Here is a 20,089-nt window from a genome sequence, read left to right as displayed (position 1 = left end):
TAATTTTTACTATTTTCTTCGATAACATAAAGGAAAAATTGTTATCGTAGTAAACATTTGTAGATTCTTGCAGGTTCTGGAACAGGCATATATTGAATTTGCTGGGGCTGGAACATGATACAATAAGAAGGTAGCAGCAACTGCCGTTTTTGGTAACATAAGATGTCAAAATTTGACATAAATTCAATGCAATTCACACATTATGTTACCATCAGCTGTGCTTCAGCTGGGCTGATAATGCTACCTTCTTATTGTATCATGGGCTGGAAAAAAGTTCCAGGTCTTACACTTCCGTTACACATGCCAGTAAATTGGTGCCAATTGAGTACATGTATTATACTCGAAAATGCCGAAAAAGTGTTCGACTGGCATGCAGTTTTCTTGTGTGTTTACACATGCCAGTGCAAGTTCAATTCCAAAATTATTTTAAGCCGCATATAACACACAAAATTGCATTATATTTCAGATTTAAAACACAATTCATAACATATTTTACTATTTTTATTTTATTTCGTTTTAAAAAGATTGTTTTCAGTCATAAACATAATGAATCTGGTATTGCCGCCTTTTCAATATTGTATAATCCCAGAGGGGAAATTATTTATCAACCTATATTTGCATGAAAAACATCAAAATTATGTCTTTACTAACCACTAATATATTGCAGCTGCCAAGACGTATTATTTGTGTTTCCTAATCTTTTTGAAAATATGCATTAAATCTTTGCATTCTTAAAAGAAACAAAAATGTACATGGATTAAAAAATAGTCTCGGCAACTCTTTTTTCATTTTCGACATATCATTGGCAGCCAGCTCAAAATTTTGCTGGCATGAAAAATCTAGTGCCAGTGGAATCGACAATTCAAAAAATGTAATTGTGGTAGTAAAATATTTGCTTTGTTCCAGAACCTGCAAGAAGCTACTATTTTTTACTACGATAACAATTTTTCCTTTATGTTATCGAAGAAAATAGTAACAAATAGTAGATTCTTGTAGTTCTGGAACAGACCAATTGTGTATGTATTGAATTTTTCGAACTGTCACTGGCATGTGTAAAGGTTGGGTAATAATAGTACGTTTACATATAACCGGTTTTAATAAACCCACTGACTTTAAAACGTCAATTTCTTTGCGTATCGAATAAATCTTATAAAGAGGTTTACCCGTCACATGTTCAAGGAAATTTTAACGGTTTAAATTTACGGACCTGTAGTGCGATTCTCTAACTCATTTTTTGAGTTACCGACAATTGTCGGTAAAATTGAAATGCTTATAATTTCGGTAATTACCGATGTTTTTCGGTAAGCTAGCGACGAATAAAAAGTTCTACCGACTGCAAGAGTGGTGTCAACTTTTATTTGAAATTTTCATTCATAATTTTGCGTTTTAATGTTACCGATTTTTGTCGGTAACTCAAAAAATATGTTAGAGAATCGCACTACTGAGCATAGAAAAATATACACTCAGCAAAAATTCGGATCCGTTATTCATTGAAAGTAATGCAACATGGCAAAACTATTTCATTCTCTCCTTAATAAGTAATGACTACGATGGCCCAGAACGTGTGTGTCCGACTACAAATCTTAAGGTTAAGGCGAGTTTTTTTGTTAAAAATGTTAATGTCCGTACGCGTAGCACAATGTGTAGCGTGTTCGGCTACAAATCAGAAGTTCGCTTGATCAAATCCTGCAGAGAGCAAAATAAAATAAAAATATGAAGTGTGTTGAAATTGAAAACAGATTCCAACTTAACTTTAACCTTACGGTGCGCCTTAACTAACTTTAAATGAAAACCGCAATGTTGTGCTGGAGAGATTTTTAAAAAATCGCGGTCAAAATTCAAATTTTTTAGGTTTTCTAAGGTTTTCGTTTGCCAGCAAAATCCTGAAAGCCTAAAAAAAATTTAACTTTGACCGCGATTATTTCTTAAAACCCTCCAGCGATTTTTTTTTTTTTTGGTTTTTGGATTTTGCTCATCTATGAACATTACTGTTTCAGAATCTGAAAAAACTTCCCAGGTGTAAGCGGTTTTTATTAATTTTCTCGTTTAAAGTTAAGCGTGATGATCGAAATTTTTTGGAAGTGAAAAAGGAAAGCCATCCCACACAGCCACCAAATTATGTGACCGGTTTCGCTGTTAGTTGGGCAGCTCTTCAGACATATCGAGTGTGGAATGGCTTCTCTGTCCTAGAACTTTTGGTTTTTATACAATAACGGATAATTGGCTGTTGAATTGTATGTCTTCATGACAGACGCTTTTTTGCACTGTCTTTGAAGTAATGAGTTTGGCTTTGAACGCTAACACGCCGTGACAACATTTTTTCATATGTTTTCAAGAACGTGGGTTCAAATCCCAGCCGGGCTCAGACTGTTTTTTATTTTTAGAAATTTTGCCTGTTAGGGCATGGTAGAACAAACATAAGATAAAGTAAATACTACAACAAATACAATTCAACAACAACCACAAAGAAATTTGTTTTGTAACGTTACTGTCACCGGTACATGTAAACAAAACAAGGAAATGTCTATAAATTATTAGAATTTATAAAACTAATATTTTTCACATTTGATTGAATATTTTGGAAAACATGAATGAAAATTCGCTACATTTTCAAACTGAATGTTTCCACTAAATGCATAATTTCTCGCAGAAAGTAGAAATCTTGCAAAAATGTTGGCGGCCGCTGAAAATTCATTGAAAAAGTAGAAGCTATATCCAACTACTTTTCTACTTTTTTCACCACACACGCCCTACGTATACGGACGTATATAGGTATGGGCCTTAGGATTTCATTTACAGTTAGTTAAGCAGCACGTATATTACATAGTTTTATAAGGAGGCGATACAGTCAGTGCATTGTCTCAAATTGAACTTCCATATCTTAAAAACGGTAAAACTTACGAAAATATCATAAAGGTCAATCTTGTAGAAAATATTCAATGCTACAACATCTTCTTTAATCCCTCCATCTCATAGGTCTTGCGATTTCCAAACAAAATCGTGAAAACCTAAAGATGTGAACTTTTAACGCGATTTATTTGAAAATCCCTCCTGCGATTTTTTCTTGTTTTTTGATTTTTTCTCATCTATAAACATTGTAGTTTCAGAATCCGCAAAAACTTCCCAGGTGTAAGCACATTTCATTTAAAGTTAGTTAAGGCGCACCGTGATTAGTTACGACTACCAAAAAGTACTATAAAAACCTATTACTTGGTAATGATTTATTTTTGCTGGGCAAGAATAATGGAATATTGACATAGGAGAATAGTTCTTAGAACGTTGTTTACTGAGGTCTTAGGTAACTTTTAATACCCTCAACCTTTAGGCTAACGGGGGTAGGAACACTTTGATACGACCAAAAATGTGACTCATCGAAATAATGGTTTTAGACCCCAAGTATGTTCTCGAAATTCGTTTTAGATATTTTGGAGTAGATTTAGCCATGCCCGTCTACCTGTCCGTTTGGCTGGCTAGTGCGCACTATAACACTCGAAAAAATTAGCGATTCCAACCAAATTTTGCACTTCGAAATATTTTGCCCAAACTTAGTTTAAGATAGAAGTTGGGTCATATCGGTCCACTCCTTTGGGTACCTTCTGCACAAATGTTCAAAAATTTTCTGTAAAATGTTGTGGACAAAAAATCTCGAAGGGAGCAACTGATTTGGTCCAAACATTGCACATTGTATTATTCCATTCATATACAGTACTTACTTAGTTGGCCCATTACAGAACATTTGTTCCATAGACCGAACTAAGAAAAGATCTCCATTCCTCTCTGTTTTTCGCTTTGCTTTTTGGAATACCGCGCCTTTTCATTTCTTCATCCACTTGTATGCTCCATCGAAGCTTAGGCCTGCCGATTCTGCGTGCTCCGCCATGTGGCATGTATTCATACGCCTTTTTAGCGGGTCCATCATGGCTCATTCCTAGCCAACGCAATCGTTGCATCACGATACGTTTAACTATATTCATGTCTTTCTATAGCTGATATAGCTCGTGTTTCATACGACGTCGATATTCACCGTCAACGCAAATCGGCCCGTAGATCTTTCGAAGAATTTTCCTCTCAAACACACCAAGCACTGCCGTATCTGCTTGCGAAAGTATCCATGCTCCGGAGCCATACATTAGCACGGGTAGTATCAGCGTTTTGTATAGTGTTATTTTTGTTTGACGAGATGTTGCTTTGTTTTTAAATTGCTTACTTAAACCATAGTAGCATCGGTTTTTTTAGGTACTAACTTCCACAGTTGGTCCGAGCTCTATGGACGCTTTGCGCGTCGACACCATCAATTTGGTCTTTTCGCCGTTTACCGCCAGACCCACTTTCGCAGATTCTGCTTCGACATTCCTAAAGGTATCAGTTAGTTCCTTTACTGATCGTCCCATGATGTCTATGTCATCAGCATAAGCAAGTAACATGTGGCTATTGGTGTAAACTGTGCCATTTCTTTTGACATATGCATCTCGTATTACCTTTTCCAGCAAAATGTTGAATAGGTCACACGAAATGCTGTCTCCTTATCTGAAACCTCTTTTGGTACAAAATTCTTCGGAGAGGTTCTTTCCAATTTTAACTGAGTACCTAGTATCAGTTAAAGTCATCTTACAAAGCCGGATGAGCTTTGCGGAGATACCAAATTCAGACATTGCATGGAATACCTTTGCTGCTTTATAATCGACAAAAAGGTGATATGTGTCGATCTGCATCTCTTGGGCCTTCTCTAGGATTTGCCGCAGGGTAAATATCTGGTCAATGGTGGACTTGCCAGGTCTAAAGCCACATTGGTATGGTCCAATCTTTCGTTGACAATTGGATTTAGTCGTTCGCACAATATCCCTGACACTATCTTATAGGCAATAGGGAGAAGACTTATGCCCCTATAGTTGGAGCATACAGTCTTATCTCCTTTCATGTGGACGGGACATAGGATGCTCAGGTTCCAATCGTCGGGTACGCGTTCTTCCTGCCAGATGGTGCTAACTAGCTGATGCATACACCTTATCAGCGCGTCGCCTCCGGTTTTAAACAGCTCGGCTGGTAAGCCATCGGCTCCTGCTGCTTTATTATTCTTCAGCCGGTTGATTGTTTTTTTTACCTCATCTTGGCCGGGCGGTATACATTCTATACCATCTTCTAAGATTGGGTCTGTGGTATCATCGTCTTCGCTACTATTGGATACCAGCAGATTGGAGAAATGTTCCTTCCATATCCTGAGCACGTTATCTGTATCTGTTACAAGATTACCTTGCTGTTTTCTACAGGAGTATGTGATTGTACCAAAGCCATCTGTTTGATGTTTCACTCTTTGGTAGAATTTTCGGACTTCATTCTGGCTCCTGTACATCTCGATTTTGTCACACTCCCGCTTTTCCATTTCTTTCTTTTGCTTGCGGAAAATACGTTTCTCTTCTCCCGATATCTCTCTCGTGCGCTACGCGTTGCTACTAATTGTAAAGTAGCTCTATATGCCGCATTTTTCTCTTCGGTAGTAGCACGACACTTCTGGTCATATTATGAATTCCTTTGTGGAGGCCTCTGGAATCCAGGTATGGATTTTGCGGCTGTTTGCATGGAGTGGGCAATATTTTGCCATTGTGTTGTTATGTTATCGGGACAAGGAGTGCTCGCGTTAAGCAATTGGGCTAGTTGAGTGGAATATGCCGTGGCTATCTGTTGTGTTTGCAGCCTATCGATGTCCAACTTCCGCGTTGTTTCTGTTCGTGCTTTATTTGCAACGTTTAGAGGGGTACGTACCTTTGCTGCAACGAGGTAATGGACCGAATCTATGTTTGCTACTCGGAACGATGGTACATCCAACACGTTCGATAAATGTCTTCCATCTATCACAACATGATCAATTTGATTACTTGTTCTTTGATCTGGAGACAGCCAGGTGCCCTTATGAATATCGAGATGATTAAATCTGGTACTGCTAACTACCATGCTTTTTGCAGCTGCAAAGTCTATCAGCCTCATTCCATTGTCAGATGTTTCACTGTGGAGACTGAATTTCCCGACTGTTGGGCCAAAGATATTCTCCTTTCCAACTTTGGCATTAAAATCGCCTAGAATGATTTTAATGTCATGGGCAGGGCAACGGTCATATGTTTCTTCTAAGCGCTCGTAAAATATATCTTTGGTCTGTTCGTCCTTTTCTTCAGTGGGAGCATGAGCGCAAATAAAGTTGATGTTGAAGAATTTAGCTTTTATTCGAATTGCAGCAAGTCTTTCATTCACAGGGGTGAAGCTGGATGGCAGATGTTTTAGTCTCCGACTAACTACGAATCCGCAACCAAACTCATGCTTTACGTCATGGCAGCTATAATACAGTGCGTCACCTTTAGGTGTTGTTGTGACGCCTTTCCCAATAAATCGTATTTCTTGTATGACAGTAATATCGGCCTTGTACTTTTCAAGTACGTCTGCCAATGCGAAGACTGCACCTTCTCTAGAAAGAGTGCGAACATTCCAGGTGCAGATTCGCAGATCATGGTCCTTAAAACGTTTGCGGGGGTCGTCAACTTTAGAGGGGTTTGTTTTTCCTTTCTTTCGTTTTTTCATAGTAGGCTGTATTTTCTAGGGGAGGGTTACTAACCCGACGCCCAAACCCAAGTTTTTAACGTTCTTATGGGTGAACGCGCGGCACATGTTAGCTCACTACCTTTAACGGGTGTTAACGGCAGTCAGTGTCCACTTGAGATGAAAGAGGGACCAAGATAAATCCTGAGCTTTGCCATGTTAAAACCGGTCAGGACCGTTCCTTGGTATCTTCCACCCCCTACGTTGTAATCTCTCTATCGTCCACAATAATCGAGCAAGAAAGCGATATTTTTGTAAGCACCTTTTCAATGGTAATAAGAATTCCTAGCGGTCAGATAACTTCCTATTTTTATATCCTCAGCAATTATGCTAACGAGGGTATATACACTTTCATACCTCCATTACGACGGTAAAGTTTTTTCAGGGGCAAGTCCATATTTCTTGGGAAACAGCCCGAAAGGTGTAAAAAACCCCCATGTCACAATATGTGGCGGTCGGAGAGCACGATAACTCTCGAACTGTTCAACCGATTTGGTCCAACATTTGGTTTTCGTCATATTATATCCAAACTTAGTTTCATGGGCAATACCGGTCCACAACTTTCGGTACTTCTCCCCAATATTTAAAAAATGTCACTAAAATGCTAGGACGATATCACTTGAATGGGGCAACCGATTCGGTTTAAACTTTGGATATCCTAATATTTTATCAAAATTTAGTTTAATAAAATGGCCCATATCGGTCCTCCCTAAGGGTACCTGCCCTACAAAAGTTCACTTGTTTCATTTTACTTCAAAATATTTCATTGTGGAGAGTATAACAATTATAAAAAGTTCCATATGGCTGTAGTTAAACTTTTTACTTTTTTTAATCAATTAATCCCCCGATAATTCTCCTGATTTTGTAATGTATTTTCAACTACCAGAGGCCACGGCAACCAATTGCTAACAAATCTTTAAAAATTTTTCATATAGTGGATTCTGCAACAAAAACTCTTGCATTATTTTGGTTTTTTCAACAAAATAAAATTGTCTTCCATTGATTAGAATTAAATGATAAGCCTTTTCATAGTTAAAACTGATAAGGGCCTTCCTTTATTCCATCCATCCCATACCCCACTACCAGCGACAATTGCGCCTTTTTTATATTTCACAACAATTGTTGACAACGTCGTTATTGATGGTGATGAAAATCACTTAAACTCTATTCAAAGGTATTTCATTTCCACTTTTTGTATCCTTCGTGGCTTTTGTGAAGATATTAAAAAAGAGCTTACACCAAAGGATTTCATTAGAAAATTATTTGAATGACAGTAAAAGTGGAGTAGAGCGATATACAAAACAGGTGTGAAGCCTTTTTTTCTGTTTAGCGTTTTGTAATGGCAATTGCGGGATGGGAAAGGCAAAGAGTTTTATTGTATAGATCCAACACAATAGAACAAACACCCAACATAAAAGTTGAATTATGGGACTTTAATTTGTTGAACAGTCAAAAGGAGGGTAGAGAAGGAGGGAGCTGTCAGTGACAATGAAACAGTTAAGGTAACAAAAGTTTATTCAAATTTCTTTAATGCTCTTAATGATTTTTATGAATAGGATGAAATTTGCGATAGGGAATAGCTATATAGATACTTTTAACTCTTTTAGTGATACAAAGTGTGAATTAGTTGAGAGCAAGTGCGGGGAAAAAGCGGAAAAGAGATGGTGTTTTAAAATTGATGTAAATTGTTTGTGTGTTATATGTTTAAACATGACCGTTAATAGGTTTTCATTTAAACAATTTAAAATTCGTAAAAGTACGATAACTTGGAGAAATGAGCGGCGTATGCGATTAGTATCCCAGGTATCACAAGTAGAAACTGAAACTGGAAACTTTTTTTAATATGGACTACATTTTATTTTCCTGACCAAAGCCGCAATTATTGCCTTCATTGATTTATCAACTTTATATATATAATTTGGATTGTGTGGATCCCATAATGATTCCTATTTTTCATATATCGAAAAAAAAAATTATCTTCAAATATAGCCAAATATAGTGCAATTTTCTTTGTTGTGTCTAGCAGATAGCCCTCTTTCAGCCCATATGTAACTTTCATGTTTAACAACAAACATTGTTCCACAACATCCCATGCGGGACAAGGGAGACTTCTCTCATATCAATGAGTGCAACCCGATTCATATTAAGCTCAATGATATGGGACCTACTGTTTATCGCCGACTCCGAACGGCGTGCCTTAAGACACCACTTGTAGAGAAGTTTTTCAAGGCTGAAATACTCAGGAAATGTCGCCAACATTACTGAGGGGTATTTTGCCACCGTTGAAAAAAATGTTTGATGTTGCCTGGCCGGGGAATCGAACCACTGACCTTCTGCGTGCAAGGCGGGCGTGCATACCATTGCACCACGATGGCAACCCGTAAAATCGTAATAAGAAAAAAATCGTTAAGCCGAGCCGAACTTTTTGTACCATGAATTACAAAATATTCTAAACTAAAAGTGAATAAATAACGTATCCCTTAAATGCCTAATTTATATCAGAAAATATATTTAAAAATATCTTTATATGAAGGCTATAATAATGTGCAGACCCATGGTGCAAAGAAAGAAGGTGATACAGTAATACCAACTGATGTCTTCATTTGCTGTCAAAACATATTTTTAATCAATCAATCAAATAGGAAAAAATCGTTGAAGGAAACGAGTTTTTTTAAGTCAATTTTCAATTAGTGGCTTTACAATACAATGTAGAATTTAATGTTCAAAGAAGAAGTTAAAGAATACACTTCAGAGATGAAGTTTCTAATATATGATTTTTTAATATAACCACTGCACTGTGGTTTAGCTTGTATGAAAATTTTACACTAAACTCGTAGTGACTAGAAAATAATTTTCCCCCAAAAATTGACAGGATTGGTCCACTTTTAGGTATAGACCCCTCATAACGGTACTTCTAGTTTTTTATTAATTTCAAGATTTGGTCTATATTTTCAAAGTGAATTCGATGTAATTTGACATTTTGTGTTTTTTGGTAGATAGAGGTCCATGTTTTAGTATATCCCCCATATAGAAGTACCTGCCGTTTTTTATAATTTCGCGATTTTTGTCATAATTTCCAACTGAATGTTCTGCTATTTAACATTCCTAGTTTATAATTTGTATCAAACATTCTTGGCAAAATTCATCAATATATGTCCACATTTTGGTATAGTCCTATATCATGTTAACTGCCGACATTTGGCATAAGTATTTGGCCTAAATTTTTTTACAAAAACGTTTGTAAAAATCATGACATTTTATGAATTTTATTCTTGACAAGGATTAACTGGTAACAACAACAATGTGAGGCACAGAATATTCTTACTTAGAGGGTTAACATATGGTCCAAGGGTGTACCAGATTATATTAGATGTAAACAATGTCCTAAAGGTCTCAACCAGGGCATATCTGGAAACTAAGATGTTTTATGAGACTTTTAGTTCGTGAGGATGGGTTGGCATCTATTACAATAAATACTAGCTACAGGATATATCGATTAGGAGAATTCCCAGATCGACTAAAAATGTACCGGGATATATAAACAGTAAACAAGACCACACAGGTGGTCCTGCTTGCCAATTTAGCTTAAATCTACTGCAGGACTTCATGGTTATACATTCAATAGCAGATAATTCTTGAAGTGGCATGTATGTTTCAAAAATAATGGTATATTTTATAGCGATATTGTATACGATCTTACAACTTAGAGAAATCATATCCCGTAACATCCACCTGAAGGTTTGCTATAATTTCTTCTTGGCATAGACAACGTTTTTTGAACACCATATTTCAAACCATACAAATGTGAAAACACAAATTCATACAGTAGTCCTAAAAACATAATTTTTTTAAATAAAAGATCGAAACAAAATGCAAAACACCAACACCGATTGCTTGAAAACACCCAAAAATCCCATACTAAACATTCACAAAACTCCGAGTTTACTCAGTGTAATGCAAACTGAATACGGCTCGGCAACTTTCGGCAGACGAGATAATTTTTTTCTAATTCTGGACACTTCCACGAACATTTAAGTAAAAATAACGTGAGGATCCGCGAGGATCCAAGTTACTAAAAGTCTATTTCTTTTCACAATACTAAATAAAAAACACTCGCAAAAATATATTTCAAAAGATATCAATTTTACTAAAAAAAAAAAAATAAAGATACTAATTTATGATGTTATCAATTAAAAACAATAACAATACCATTAAATTTAACTTCCATTTCCTACTATAGTAATTTTGCACATTACTTTTTTGTGATATCACTTGTAACTTGTCACTACGTTAATGGGAATTTCAATGTCTCAATTTCTATAAATGGAAATGCTCACTTCTTTGGCTCTGCCTTAGCAAGTACCGTTAGAAGTTGTAAAAAGAAAGCCGGAATACTAAAATTTGATGTGTCTACGATAGATTTGAATAGTTACAATCATAATTTGTAGACATCGATTTTGGTATTTTTGTCGCGGGCTGGGACCACAGTGCACTGCATTAATCTCAAACGGATGCTGAAATTTTGAAGACTGAAAAATTGGCTTTTTTGAATTTTTGCTCTGATCGGGACGCGCAACTGCAATCGTTTAAGAACGGATTATGAGATTGTAGTACTCGCGATTACGCATTTTTTGATGTATAACTCGTGCGTGTAGCCTTCAAAGGTTCAAAACAATCTCAGCTTAAAGTCCAAATTTTTGTGCCTAAATTTTTCTAAAAACCCAGTTTTTTTGGATTCAAAATTTACAAATGCCATTCGATTTCAGTGGAAACCCGCGTGAATTTAGTTTTTTTACGTTCTGAATCTAATAAGCCATGACGCGTCCAAATCCGTCTACTAGATCGAAAATCTGCAAAAAATGTTTTTGAAAATTGCGCGCATTGAAACGCGTTTTGGAAGTGTTATTTTTACTGAAATAAATAGAGCTATATGCCTGTTTAAAATGTGCGAAAACATATATTTCAAAACTACCGCTAATCCGGAGATACAATTGATTCTTTCTAAAAATTAAGTGCGATGCTACATCCACGGTTCTTGATGGATTGCAATGAAACGACATCAAATGATGTATATTTTAAAGGTTATCATCGAAACCGGATGCGCATACAATGTAAATGAACTTCGTGGAAATTATGACCATCTAACTGTATTTTGCGCCCTAATATGCAACAGACGCTACATCGTGGCCGCCAAATGGAATTTCGCAAACTGTACACCAAATAAAAGGGATTGATTCGCTGTTTTGGAAAATCGGATGCGCATCATGCCATTTTCAATATTACGCGGCTTATATGAGTTTCAAATGTTGTAATATTCAATATAACATTATTTTAATGTTATACCACAATTGGAGTTCCTTGAGATTTAATATAATGTTCTATAAATATTCGGAGCCTCAAACGTCAAATAACATGAAGTTCGGTCAACAAATGTAGCTAAAATCCTCAAAATACCTAAAATCTTGTGGTACTGTTATATGGAGGTTATACGAAAACATGGATCTATTTTGAAATGTTATGAAAGAGACGTTTTGTTATCACTGAGAGCCTCCAATGTCAAATATCATGTACTTCGGTAAAAAAAAATATTGCTAGAATCCTCAAAATCCGAAAATCGGGAGGTACGGTTATGGGAGCTATACTAAAACATGGACCTATTTCAGCATCTGCCCGCACTTGTGCTCTCAGTGAATGTTACTATCCCCACATGCACACAACTTTACTCATGAATAAACAATGCACTCACACAATAACAATAACGTGTGCTTCAATTGTTGTTGTGTGCACACAACGATACTAAGAGCTTCATGAAATGCCCCTTACAGATCCTCAGTACGCTATCTGTATAAGTTACCAGATTCTTTTTATCATCTTTGCAGGAGAATGTGGCTGCAGCATACCCTTCAGTCTGGTGTTTTACACTCTGATAAAGTTTCAGACTTAATTCTGACTCCATAACATCTCGAATTTCTCCCGATAATTTTCCTTCCCCCTTCGTGTTGCTATTGAATGCAGGGTTGGTCAGTTTGCCACGTTCTTCTGTTCAGTAGCCTTACGACACTCCTGATCGTACCAAAGATGTTTAGGTGCCCAACTATAGATTTGCAGCAGTCTGAAGAGAGTGGGATATTCTTTGCCACTGCTCTTCCTCATTATCGGGACAAGGAGTGCCGTCATGCAGCATGTGGGTCAGTTGAGCGGAGTAGGGTTGTGCAATCTGTTGTGTATGCAGCTTCTGGACACCCCGCACAGTGTTGCCGCTTCCATACAAATGTGGACAAACATAGAAGGCGTTGACCTAGGTTGATGCATTTTCGTACAAGTATTCACGAGGGCACAGGAATGAAAACTATCAACTTTGGTCCATATCGGTCCAATTTTGCTATAACTTGGTCAATTTTAATCGAATAGCCTTCAAATTTAATATGTGATATTTTCTTAGGCTCCTGAGTGGTTTCACCGATTTTCGTAAAAATCGGTTCAGTTTTTGAATATAGCTCCTATATATATCTTTCCCCGATTTTGCTATAAATCGCTCAATTTTTGATGAATAGTCTTCAAATTTGACATGGGACGTTTCCCAGGCCCCTGTTCAGTTTTAGCGATTTTGATTTGATTTCGCAAAAATCGATACAGATTTGGATTAGCCTTCAAATATATATTTCACCGATTTTGGTAAAAATCGGTAAATTTTTGAAAAAGAACCTTAAAATTTGACGTGATGTGTTTTCTTAGGCCTGTGCCCTCATAAGTAGTTGTGCAAACATTCATCAACCCAGGTCAACGGTAAAACTGAACAGGGGCCTGAGGAATCCCATGTTAAATTTGAAGGCTATTTATCAAAAATTGAGCGAATTATAGCAAAATCGGGGAAAGATATATATGAACCGATTTTTGCTTAAATCGGTGCAGCTACTCAGGGGCCTAAGAAAATAACACATACTAAATTTGAAGGCTATTCGATCAAAATTGAACGAGTTGTTGCAAAATCGGGAAAAGATATATATGGGGGCTATATAAAATCTGAACCGATATATCTCAGAAGGTTGCAAGGATGGGCAGAATGTTTTTACACATTTTGATTTGAAAGAGATATCCAATTAACGGAAAACAGGAGCCAAGGTGACAATAGGTGGCAATCAAAAGATCTGCTCTACTAAATATTAAGAATTTTGAATTTTTTTTATTGCTCATGTGCAGTTAATGTCAGCTTTTTGTACTAAAATGTTATATCTATAGCCCACTCATCAAATCGCCATCCAAAACATTTACAGCCAGTTTCTGTATGTCGACAGAAGAATGTGTGCGAATAAAACACGCCCGAACTTTAGTTTTCGAAATAATTCTACCTTTGCTTTTGTTTCAAAACAAAAAACAAATTTGAAAAACACACAAGAGTTTGGATGTGTTTCTTTCGCACACATTCTTCTTTCGACATACAGAAACAGGCTGTTAGTATTATCAACAATTTTTTCAGAAAATGTTATTTTAAACGTCGTCTAATTTTCATATTATTATCGCCTTACCTGGGAAATATTTTTCATATTTAAAAAGCTTTTACTTCATTATGGATGCACATATCGACAAAATTCTTTCAGATTCCTTGTATCGGATGTGATTACTGTAAGAAAAAAGCATAAGCATATGTAAAAGTTAGCATCGCATTTTTTTTATTTGTGTCCCCGCGGCAACACTGTGCCCCGCTTCCGTCCTGTGTTAGATCACATTTTTGCTGGAACATTAGACCTAGTTTGCACCTTTGCTGCTACTAGGTAATGGTCCGAATCGATGTTCGCTCCTCGGATCGACCGGACATCTAACTCATTGGACGAGTGTCTTCCGTCTATCATAACATGATTAATCTGGTTTCTTGTTTTCTCATCTGGGGACATCCGCGTCGCCTTGTGTATTTCAAGGTGTTGGAACCTGGTACTGCTCACTACCATGTTCTTTGCCGCTGCAAAATCGATAGGATGTTATCTCATGAAGGCTGAAATGGGGGACCACTGATATTTTCACTTCCAATTTTAGCATTAAAATCGCCTAGAACAAACCTAATGTCATGGCCAGGGCAACGGTCGTATGCTCTCTGAAGGCGCTCGTAGAATATATCCTTGCACTGTTCATCTTTCTCTCCGCTAGAGGAATGGGCTCGGATGAGCCTGATGTTAAAAAACGTAGCTTTATACGGACTGTGCCAATTCACTGATCAACCGGAGTAAAACTGGAGACGAGGTTTTTAAGTCTCCTACATGCCATAAATCCATTAACTAGTATCGATCTGGTTATGTGTGTCCGTCCGTCTGAACCTTGTAATCACGCTACAGATCACAGTTTTGATTGGATCGTCACGAAATTTTGTGGGTTGATGGGGGTCACCGAGAGGAAGAGGACTACAGATTTTGGTGATGGTTGGATAATATTCAGTGGTCGAAATGGGCAAAATATGTGGAGAAAAAGAAAAGGTTTATTATAATGCGAATATCTCCGCTTCTATAACGAGCTTTCTAAAAGCACAGCCTGGCTATTAAAGTAGATATACCCATCTTTACAATGATGAAAAGTAAGTTGGCATATGTAGCAAAATAACGGAGATATCGCAATTGTCTGTAATACATCCCATTTTTCCATTTATTTAATCTCGCTACAGGTCGCAGTTTTGATCGGATCGTCACGAAATTTTGTGGGTTGATGGGGGTCCCAGAGAGGAATAAGGCTATCAATTTTGGTAATGGTCAGATAATACTCAGGCGTCGGGATGTTTAAATATGTAGGGGTATTCCAAAAGCAAAGCCTGTCAATTGAAGAAGAAAATTTCACCTTTACAAAGATGTAAAGTAGGTGAGCGAACCATTTTTACGAATATCTCAGCTTTGGTTAGATGCATTTTAACAAGAGAACAACTATGACAATCTGAGGATTTTATTGATACCAATTGTGTTAATAAAGTGGTCAAATACTTGAGATATAGACAAAGACGAAGATATCTCTATTTCTAATTTGTGGAATTTTATTTTCAATGTGGATATCTGTGTTTCCGTTAATAGTAAAATATCACAGTGATTGCAAAATGCACTAAGCTATCTCAATTTTAATATTTTGAAGTATTTTTTTAGTGACAAATACTTCTGGATGGGGATCTTCTTGGGGAATGGGGATCTTCTCAGATGTGTACTTCGGTACGGAAAGTCTCTGATCGTCAGTCACTTGAGAGTGTGCAGAGATAATTCATTTTTTCGAATTTTCCAAGCAGTTCACTACTACTATTTTGAAGTATTTTTTTAATGACAAATACTTCTGGATGGTGATCTTCTTGGGGGATGGGGATCTTCTCAGATGTGTACTTCGGTACGGAAAGTCTCTGATCGTCAGTCCGTTAGGAGTGTGCAGAGATGATTCATTTTTTCGAATTGTCCAAGCAGCTCACTACTTCCGATTTTATATCAAGTATTCCCTGGTAATAATAAACAGACAACCATTCGTTGATAGCTAGTGTGAGAAGGCGACCCACAGTGGAAAAAAGTACCGATTTAGAGCTCCAAAAGTACAAATCTATGTTTTATTGCATTTTATGCATAAATTCGATATGAAAAGCAATAAATTGACAATTTAATTCATTTATTAATATATTTAGTAAATTTGTATTTTTACCGTAGAATCGTACCTATCAATTTTCGGTATTTTAAAGATTTCTACCACATTATCCAACCGAAACGGCTAGGATTTGGTATTTAGTCTCCGTGGGGTTTATGCATACACTCCTATAAACATTTCCACGGTTTCATATAGCCCCCATAAGCCGGTACCACCGATTTCGTTAATTTTTGAGGTTTTAGCCACATTATCCAACCGAAATAGCTGAAAGTTGACATTTAGTCTTCGTTGGTGGTATAAAATATTCCGACAGAGAATTTTCGGCACAGGTACACGCATTGATATGGCCCCCCATAGAAAGGTACCGCCCTAATTTCAGCATTTTTACATAAAAAATACTATTCATAAAAATAGTAATAAATTAAAATGTTGCAGTTTGTTGCAGCTAAAATTTTACAAATAACTTTAACAAACTGCACAATTTGGAAAAAAATCGGATGTCACATGTTTAAAGTGTAAAATCCGAGTTGCAATAAATAACATCTTATATTCAACATTTTTTTAATCACCTGCTTCACGAAATGTTAAATTCAGTAAGGCTTTAAAATTACTTTGTAGGAAGAGTGCATGCGACAATCATAAATTTACTACTAAACTATATTATGAAAACTAGTTCAAAAAATGTCACAAATGCAAAATAAATTATTTTAATAGCCGTTGCTTTCTGTGGACACCTTAGATTAATACTGCAATAATAATTATACCCTACACCACTATGTGGAAAGGGTATTATAAATTTGTTTTGGGAAAAATTCATGTAACACCGCGAAATATTTGTCGGAGACCCCCAATGTGGTATACCAATCTTCATATCTCGACGAGATAAAGCGATTTTGAGATGTGTGTCCGTCCGTCCGTCCGTGTGTCCGTCTGTCCATTATAAATTGTAATCAAACTCCAGGCCGCAATTATGGACCGATCGTCACGAAATTTGGTATGGAGGTCGGTTTCACATCAGAATAGATCGCTATTTTAATATGTGCTGATCGTGAAATATTTAGCGGGTGAAATGGACCAAAAACATAATTTTTTTCCAATTTTGTAGCGGCTCTGTAGGTCGAAATAATAGTCCGATCAACGCGAAATTTTAAATATAGTAAGAGTATATGACAAAGAAGATGCCTGCAATTTGAGATGGCGATCAGATAATATTTAGAGGGTTAAATGGACCACAACTTTTGTGTGAAAATTGTGAAAATTTTTAATTTACAGCTTATATCTTTGTTCCTGAAAGACACAATCCTACCTCGTGAGTTATATTTGGAAGCCGATCTCTTGACCTTTCCATTGATGTCAATTATGTTCATGTACGTGATCAGATAACAGAGTTACAGCCTGATATATACAGTTTTTTGTTTGTAGTGTAATCATAAACACGCTAGAGGTCGCAATTATAGGTCAATAGTCACAACATTTTGCACGAGGTAAGAGTTTAGGTAAAAGAAAATGCCTATAATTTTGCATTATGATCTGATATTATTTAGCGGGTGACATAGACCATTACTTTCGTATGAAAAATATACAAATTTTATTTTTGGTCCATATTTTAATTCCCGGAGGGCATATACCGGCAAAGTAGCCTACATATGGAAAAATAACTACTGACCTTTTCCCTGATGCAAATTGCAATAATGTGTCTGCTAGGTAACGGGCCTACTGCCTAATATATAATGTGTTTTGTGTAGAGAACCACAATTTCCTCCCATGCTAAAAATTATCTCTGTCATGACATAGAAATTTTCAGTTCAGTTGTCCAACTGGATGTTTTACGACCAAAGATGTGTTTCATCGAAATAATCGTTTTAGACCCTAAGTATGTTTAGACGAAATTAGTTTTAGATAATTTGGACTCAATTTAGCCCTGTCCGTTCATCTGCCACTCCTGTCTAGCTGGCTGGTGCGCTGGATAACTCTCGAACAGATCTACCGATTCGAAGCAAATTTTATACTTCGTAATATTTTGCCCAAACTTAGTTTAAGTTGAAATATAGGCTATATAGGTCCACACCTCCCCCACAAAAGTTCAACAATTTTTCGAAAAATTGTGTGAACGATGACTGGCGAAGTGAGCAATCGATTGATCGATCGGTTAAGACTATATCGGTCCACACCTTCCGGTACGTCCCACACAAAATTCGGAAAAGTGAAATTTAAGATCCCTCTAGAATCGTTTTGAATTTTTTTCAGCAGATTGTCCTTGCGGTCCCCTTTAAGATGGTACAACTGCAATAGCAAATCCATACTTCCTGAGATTATGGCCAAAAAGCTCCAAGAAACCCTGAAAAAGAAACAAGAAACCTAAAAAAATGGCAAGTCCGCAAGATAACTCTCAAGGGCATTTTTTGATTTTTCCAAACTTTGCACACCGAATTATTTGATCCAGTCATGTATCAGGTTAGAATATGGACTATGCCGGTCCCGTCCTTCGAGTACGTCCCACCCAATTGGGAAAGTGCAGTTTGAGGACTCGTATCGAATCTATTTGAATTTTTTTAAAGGAGGTTGTTTTCACGGTCCCTATTGCAATGGTACAATTTTTCCGGGGTAGGTCCATACTTCCTGAGATATTGGTAAAATGGATGGACAAGAGAGGCTTCTCTTATATCAATGGATTCATATTAGGCTATTGATATGTGACCTATATTTTATCGCCGATTCCGAACGGTGTGTCCTATGTTGCCACTTGTAGAGACGTTGTTCATGGCTGAAATACTCAGGTAATATCGCCAACATTACAAAGATGTATTTTGAAAATTTGATGTGGGAATCAAACCCGGACTTTCAGTGCCCAAGACGTTTGCACATAGCTAATTCCTAGAGATTTTGGTGTAGGGTATCACATGGTCGGCCTGTCCGACTATAGCCTTTGCTTACTTGTTTTTAAATTGTCATATGTTGTTTCTTCGACTTTGGCGCGCTAGATCGGTATTTTTTCCACTGTGCGACCCGGCTTAGAGGGTTCGTTGGCAGCCCCAACACTAGGATCGGATGTTGTGGCCCAATCAGCCGCACGTCTTAAATTAATCAGATTACAGAAACATTAAGAAAATCAAACAACAACAACCCCATGATGACGACTTTTGGCTTTAAGAAATGGTTTATGATTGGCACCTGGAACGTAAGAACTTTCTCCGAATCAAGACTTGAGCAAGTCCGCAAAGAAATAGTCTCGTATAATATCGACATATTCGACAGGAAGTTCAGCAGAACCAGTAAAATTACAGAACGGATACTCATTTATTTACTCTTGCAACCCAAACTACAAAATAAGAGGCGTAGGACGCAAAGCTGTATCAGACAGAATCATTACAGCAAGATTCAAATGCAAATTTAGAAATATTTGCATCGTACAACCAACTAACGAATTTCCTGCGATTTCAACGTTAAAGTAGGGACCGATAACGAGAATCTGCAATTGGTAATGGGGAAACATGGGAATCCCTGAGACATTATACAAGAAATGAAATCGACCACTTCTTGGTGAGCAAACTATTTTTGGGTTCCTTAATGGATGTCAGGTCCAGGCAAGGCACGGTGGTCGAAACCACCGATCTAGCGGCGTGAAATTAATAACTTTAAAACGAATTGAGATATATTACTGAAATTTTGCACAAACACAACCTGTGTCTGTGGGTAATAATGTGCCAAATATGAACAATATTGGCTAATGTTTTAGTATAGCCCCCATATAACGGTACCTTCCATTTCCGCATTTGGAGGATTTAAGCCACATTTTCGTTGCAAATTAGTTGTAATTTTGTACTTAGGGTCCCTAGTGGTCACAAAATATTTCCACCAAAAATTTTGAACATAGGTGCACGTTTTCATATTGTCCCCATGCAAACGTACC

The sequence above is a fragment of the Musca autumnalis genome, unplaced genomic scaffold (assembly GCF_047663935.1).
Source record: "Musca autumnalis isolate F117 unplaced genomic scaffold, ASM4766393v1 scaffold_5, whole genome shotgun sequence".
NCBI classification, from domain to species: Eukaryota; Metazoa; Arthropoda; class Insecta; order Diptera; family Muscidae; genus Musca; species Musca autumnalis.
This window is presented reverse-complemented; position numbering follows the sequence as displayed.